Here is a 7,103-nt window from a genome sequence, read left to right on the forward strand (position 1 = left end):
ACAGGTTTCCACAGTAGGACATTCCTGACTACAAGCTTAGATCATCTTATAAATGTTAATTCTTTTTTACGTGTAGTTTTTGATGGGCAGACCCATGGCTACTTGACACCCTAATTCAGGACCTGCCACTTAGATTACAGGGAACCTGAAGTCTAGAACAAAAGTAGGGTTTTGGCAGAGCTAATGGGAATGCTGAAAGGGAGATTTACCTACACTGTCCCTGGCATTGCCCTACTACCTTGTGAAGCGGGCATTAGCTTTTGGTGCCTGCTGCAACAATTATTAAACTAAAGGAAAGAGGACATTACTGAAGATGTAAGCTCCTGAGCCAACCTTTGAGGAATGTTTGGCGATAGTACACTCAGGTTAGTTAAATGAGGTCTTCAGTTTGATTCAGATTCACAGCAGGAAACTTTCAGCTGGTTTAATCATGTAGGGACCAAAATTAGCTCCTGGTCCTCTCGTGGTCAGTGAAATAAATGGCATTAGGGCACAAGACTCCAAAGTACTGTGGAACACCAGTATCATATTGTACCATCTGTAAGTTCCTGCGGTCCCTGTGTTTTTGTAGGACATTTTGAGAGTATAAAGAGGTCAGATAATATTCACAAATATCATATAATCTATAATATTCAGGTCATACAGTACACCCAAAATTGCACTAAAAGTCTCTTGAAAATTGCTGATTATAAGCAACTGTCTGAGGAGATATGGCTCACTTTGGCTCCATTAAGCAAGCAGGTTCGTAGCTTATAGCTGAAGTTTGATCCTGACTAGCAAAAGAAGATGTAAGTGGGAATTACTCCTTGATCTATTTGGTTCCCCAGCAGTATAGCTCTTTTTATCACCTGGCAAGAAGCAGGAGAAGAATCTCACATATATATGTGAATTAGCCCATAAGTTCCTAGAGAAGATTAAAGCAGAAAGAGATAGGACCAAACTTTACTTAAAAACCATCTGGTAGTACACTAAAGAAGGGTTATACTTTAAAATAGCTCCTTTTCAGCCTCCATTAACTCTCTTAAAGTTGAAACACTGGATATGCATTAAAAAATTAACCCAAATTACGCATATAATTTTCTTCAAAGAGCGTGGTGCTGTTCAAAATCAAGAAGTCTGGCACCACTATTCACTGATACAAGAATATATTCAATATTTGGAGTATGGGTCCCTGAGAACTGTAAAGTATCATATCTTCACCCAACCCTCTGGGCTCATTTGTTTACTTATTTGGGTAGTTCACCTTATGGCCATGCAGCAAAAGCATTAAAGAAAGAGCAACTTAAGTAGTGAGTTATAAACAATGTTAAAATCAAACAAATGTATACAAAATACATAAACATAAACATATATAATCATCTCTCCCAAACACAACAAATAATAGGGGAGACAATCCAGGCTACAGTTATCTGGTTCAGTTAAATTATACATTACAGCAGCTTCGGATTTCTTTAAACTAATTACAAATCCAATGATATAGTATGTCTGTGTTGCTGCTGTCACTAAAGATTGTTTTTGCAATAACATAATGAGCTTTCCTTTCTTTTACTTCTCTTTCATTTCATAAATGTGAAGTAAGCAGAGTTAAGTAATTTCTGCAAATAATATACAGTTTGTAGAAATTGATTCCCTCATGTCAGCACAATATAATAACAAGTAAATATTGTTATGCAAAATATCTTGTTTAACACCTAGATACTTTTGCCATGAGAAGCAAAATTCTGTGTGAATGAGAGAAATATTACTTATCCTATATCTTCTGTAACATATGCACTGATATAAAAGGTTTTGGTTTGGCAATGTGATTAGAAGAGAAAAATACTTGATGAAGAAGAACTGACATACCTGCAAATATTGGTAGATGTCAAAACAGGAATGCATTTTAGAGCTTCAGATCCTTTTGACAGTGGGCGCTTTTCCTCAGTTTTATGCTGGTGACTGATTTGGGACTGCACAACAATTGCATTTAATGCCTATGAAAATAAACAGAAACGACTGTCTTAATTTGTTTGCCATGAAGATAGTTCGTCTAGACTGTAAAAACTTCAAAAATCTAATTACTTTTAAGATTTCCCTAGTTACAAGTGTAAAGCCCTAATGAACATATTTTCAGAAGGCTTAAACCACGCAAAAGTTGATTGCACTTGTGTCAGCAAATTACCATATTAAACTAAATTAAAGGTTTGCTCAGACAATCATGTCCACTCCAGTCAAAGAGTATTAGGAAAAATACCATCCCTCACCTAATTGCATGCATATTGCTTGTGAGCAGCACACAAGTAAATCACTGGTGATTTGTTTAAACAATACTTTGCCTTGAAAGAGATCAGGAATACAGGGTTTCAACTCCTCTTATATACACATGGCCTAAATAACGAAAACGCTGAAACCATGTTAAACATCCCTTTGCAGGGATTCTGCAGTATTTGTCATTTGGAAACAGGGCAGCTCCTATCCAGATAGGTTTGAGCCAGCTCATATCTAAGTTTTGTTTTGGTCTTTTATAGACAGAGGTTAAAAGTTCTCACTGGGATATGAAGCTTCCAAAATATGATCCATGCATGCCGTAAGTGCTGAGACCCACACTTCCATTTAATTTACCATCATGAACAATAAAGAATATTCCATGAGGTGGAAAACTGAGTCTCCTTTCTCTTTGTGCAAGCTGCTGACAGTTCAGAGGAAATCCAGATGCATTTGCATGGAGTAAACTTCTGTAAACATGTTCTGCACTCCAGCGAAGAAGTAAATGTCAAGGTAAGCTTGGCAAGCAACAAAAAAGGATGAGTCATATTTCTCCAGTTTCATTCCAAAGATGCTATCTTTTACCTTCCTCTGTACTGTAGTCACAAGACTGACAATGTTTCTGCTCCTTTATGGGAAAGAGTATTTAAACACTGTGGGTAAATGATTTAGTGGAGCCCCACAGTCATTTTTCACACACACTTTGTTTTCATCACCAAAATCTGGAAGGAATAAGTTTCCATATCCAACAATCAATGTGAAATTGCCTATATCTAAAATGTTTATGAGTCACTCCTCATCCATGCTTTTTGCTGATGTATTTACATTAAAATATATAAGATGAAGTCATTTGGTGAAATGCTTCTTGTTGAGTGATTAACAGGAAATGTTAGGGCCATTTTTCGGAAGAAGAAACTGAGGCAGCATCACCAAGATTGCATTTCCAAGCAATTGTTAGTTTTGGGTTGTTTAATTTCTGAGTAACCAAACTGACGCATCTTGGAAAATTGTTTTCAAGACTGCTACACATCTGTAGATTTGATAAAAGTCAACAGGATCTGTATGCACCTAACACCTCTGAAATTCAGGCCAAATACTCAGAAATTAAGGAACTGTGAATGAAAGGCTGCTTTTGAAAAGATTTGCACAAGATTACATGCGATGTCTGGGACACAGTCCAGAACAAAACTGAGTCCCCTAGCTCTCAGTACCGAGTATTAGCAAAGTAATTACGGTTCCTGCTAATGCTAGCGATTAGCAAGTATTTTCCTAATGCTGACAGATAAAAGATGCATTGAATATACTTTCTGTCTAGCTCATCTCTGTTCCCTACTGGTTTGTTAATCTGACTGCATCTAATTAATATTTTTTTCAGGAATGATTAATTATTCTCATTTTAGTGGACAAAAGTCAGTAGCTGATAAAAATATTGTGCTATTTATATGGAGAACCCAGTGGTTTACGAAGGTGTTTCTAGTTGAGGACATCAGCAGTTTATGTTAGTCAGATCTCTCAGGTGAACCTTCATGTGATGTATTCCTTCTCTCTAATAACTTGAAGTGTTACCATTTCTGTTTTACATTAAGTTTTTGAAAAGCTGAAACACAGAGTTGAATGTTTACAAAAAATAATGAAAATTGAATACTTACACTCCTAATATTCCAGAATTGTGACTGTTTTCTTGCTGTTCAGGTAAATTTTTAAACAAAGAGGTTTCAGATTGCTGCTTTTTAAAAATTACATTCATGTTCTTGGCCCTATTCCCCTACCATTACTCATGCAAATACTAATCCTTGAAAATGCAGTGGAAATGTTCAAATGATTTAGTGTTGTTCTGTATGATTAGCATTGCAGAATACAGCTATGTTCAGTTTCTGTGGTAAATTTCTACCTAATCTAGATGATACAATCATGTGTATTGTAAGACCATTTGTGGGCTGTGGAGCTCACCAGCAGGCTAGAGATTTTTAAGGGTATCAGCCCAAGAGAACAGAAGTATAAATAAAGCTCATCATTCACAAAGGAGAAGGAAGTTATGCTTTAATTGGTTCTTGATTATTACTTAAGTGCATTGATATGCATGGTGATGCACAGAGAAGTCATTCATTTCAGTGCCCATGAGCAACACGAAACCTATTTTGAAAAGGAACGTCACCACATTTTCATTCAGTTCTGCCTATTGTCATAGCTAAGTGCGAGAAAAAGAAGTATCCAGAAAATCCATTCTGAAACCTTATGGCAACCATCTCCGAGCTAGTGATGGGAACATTTTCAAGATACTCATCTCAGTGTTATTGCTTTAGCAATGTCTCAAAATCAGGCTTCTATTTTCTGGTTCCCCCTGATTATGGAGAAACCAGAAAGATGTCTTGTAGTATTGGCTCTGGGAGCTTCAGTTTTACCATTTCAGGCTACATAAGTAAGTATGGATGTGCAAGAGAGAAATGCTAAAAGCAAGGGAGATATAAGTTTGAGAGAAGCTCTGATCTTATCTGCCTGTATTCATTCAACTTTTCTTTAACCACACTTAGCAATATGATTCCTTCAACTATGCTGTGTGCATCCATTGAAGTCACTGGGGTGACAAGATTACAACTCGGGAAATTATCAGCTCCTGAATGAGAACAGCCAGACAAGACCTTCCACATCTTCTGTCCCTCATCACCTTCTCTCTCAGTTTGCTTCTCATATATCTCTTTCTTTGCATTGCCATATATGAATGCTATCAGTCCCCTGCTTCCTGCCACTCTTTCATAGTATCGTTATCTTTGTTTTTTAAACATTGGGAAAAAAAGATAAGTGAATTAGACCTGTCAAATGATGTGCGTAATTACTCCCTGTAACCATGAGACCTGTTTACTGTGTCCTCCCTCTAGACCTTTTCCCCAGTTAGTCTCAGATCAGACTTTCAGGGTGGAATTACTCTCTCCTGACTTTAGACATTAACCCTTGAGCTAGTCTCCCTCTGTTCTGCCTTATAATCAATAGAGAGAAATAAGCACTTGTAGGCATGATTCATCTCACATATTTTAGACTCCTACATTGGGATGAAATTAATTGCATCTTAGAAGACCTTCCTTCCTCCCACTGACTATAAAGGGAGTCCAGATAACTAGCTCAGCAGCAGATAGCCCCGTTTTAGATGGTTACATCTGGTCAGACAGATCTTACTGACACTTAGGTGGGTATGGCCCCATCAATTCCTCCGTGTTTCTAAACTAAAGCTCTAAACAGAAAATACCGGGATTTTTCATCAAATCTGGTGATTTTTAAACTTTTAGAGGTGGCAGTACTAGACAACTATATAATTACAAGAAGCTTTTCATGCAGTTGGCCCCCGTAGGTCATTAATTCATATGCTATAAATAAAACAAAATTTCAACAGAATTCAAATCAACGGAAAGTGTAATCCCCAAAATAATCTGGTAGAAGAAACCTTTACACTAGAGGTTTGGCTTGACGCTTTAGACACGACAGCTGCCACTCTTCATGTGGTTTCTAAACAGAAAAGATTGGATTTACGGCCCTACTAACATGGAGGTGAGGAATCATAAGAAAAATAAAATGTTGCTTCACATGAAAAGTATGTGCCAAATAAAGCCTTAAATCATTTTATGCAGCCTGTCATTCAAACATATTTGACTGTCATCCAAATTGTAGGAATCATCTTCACACAGAAAAAGAAATCTGTTTATTTTTAGGATAATTGGAAAAGCAACAGATTAAATAAATGAATAGGTCAAGTTGTTTTTATTAGCTTAATAATATTTTCCATTGTCTCTCCCTCCGTAACACCTATCTTCATTGCCTAATCATTCACATTCTTTATTTTTCTACATTTGGGTGAGTCATGAAGTGCACATTACCGTGATAAATATATCATCTCTGCTTCCTTTAACTGTTAACTCAGCTGCGTGATTCACGCCATAAACCAATTTTACTCATTCCATCCTTTGTTGTTGAGAACCCTGACTCTGTTAAAATCAGCACTGCTGTGAGAATCGTGTGTTTTTACTTAAAAGCTAACATAAAGGTTTGCCTGCTTTACATATTGTAAATTCAGTCTGGCACATTTTTTTCTATTATACCAATCATTCACATGAAATCACAAATGATACTGTAGTACAAGTTGAAGAAACACACCTTATATACAAAGGTGAAATTTCCCCTATATGACACTGTTTTACCGACTTTAGTTAAATATTGTAAAGGATATTTCAGACGCTCTTTCTTTCTTTCTTTCTTTTAAAAACCCCGCTATACAGGCCACAGCTTCAAGCTCAGGCAGGACTATTCTCCAGTGCTATTTTAGAAATTCAATGCACCTGCTGTGCGGGGCCTACAGAGAATCTTCCTTGGGGCTTTCTTGTCTGACCCCAAGGACTGGGCTTATATTCACACCATCCCTTAAACCTGAAGTACCTACTTTGCTTCTCCAATTTTATATGAGTAGCAAATGAACTTGTAATGGTCTGAGACTGTAATGGTTGATGGTCTTGATTGACATGTATCATTAAAGCAATGTGTAGCTGAGACATAATATTCTAAAGATAGTAATACATCATTTTGTCTGCTTGTGACTGAATAGTAATGTAACTTAAGCTCTTCCTTAAGAGGATATTACTGGAAAATTAAACAAAAAATTCAAGTTGTTTTCTGAGCAATCCTTTGAGAAATAGGAGGCAGCATTAAGAAAAAAAGGCCTATTTCCAGGCTCCATCTTGAAATTAAATCACTCTTTTGCCAAGTTTCTGAGCCTGGAACTCAGAAGAGCATCAAGTGATTAGAAGTCACTGGTTGATGACAGGATGGAGAGAAAATTGTGAGGTCTTCCAGAAGAGAACAAAAAACCACACACA

The sequence above is a fragment of the Dromaius novaehollandiae genome, chromosome 1 (genome assembly GCF_036370855.1).
Source record: "Dromaius novaehollandiae isolate bDroNov1 chromosome 1, bDroNov1.hap1, whole genome shotgun sequence".
Lineage (NCBI taxonomy): Eukaryota > Metazoa > Chordata > Aves > Casuariiformes > Dromaiidae > Dromaius > Dromaius novaehollandiae.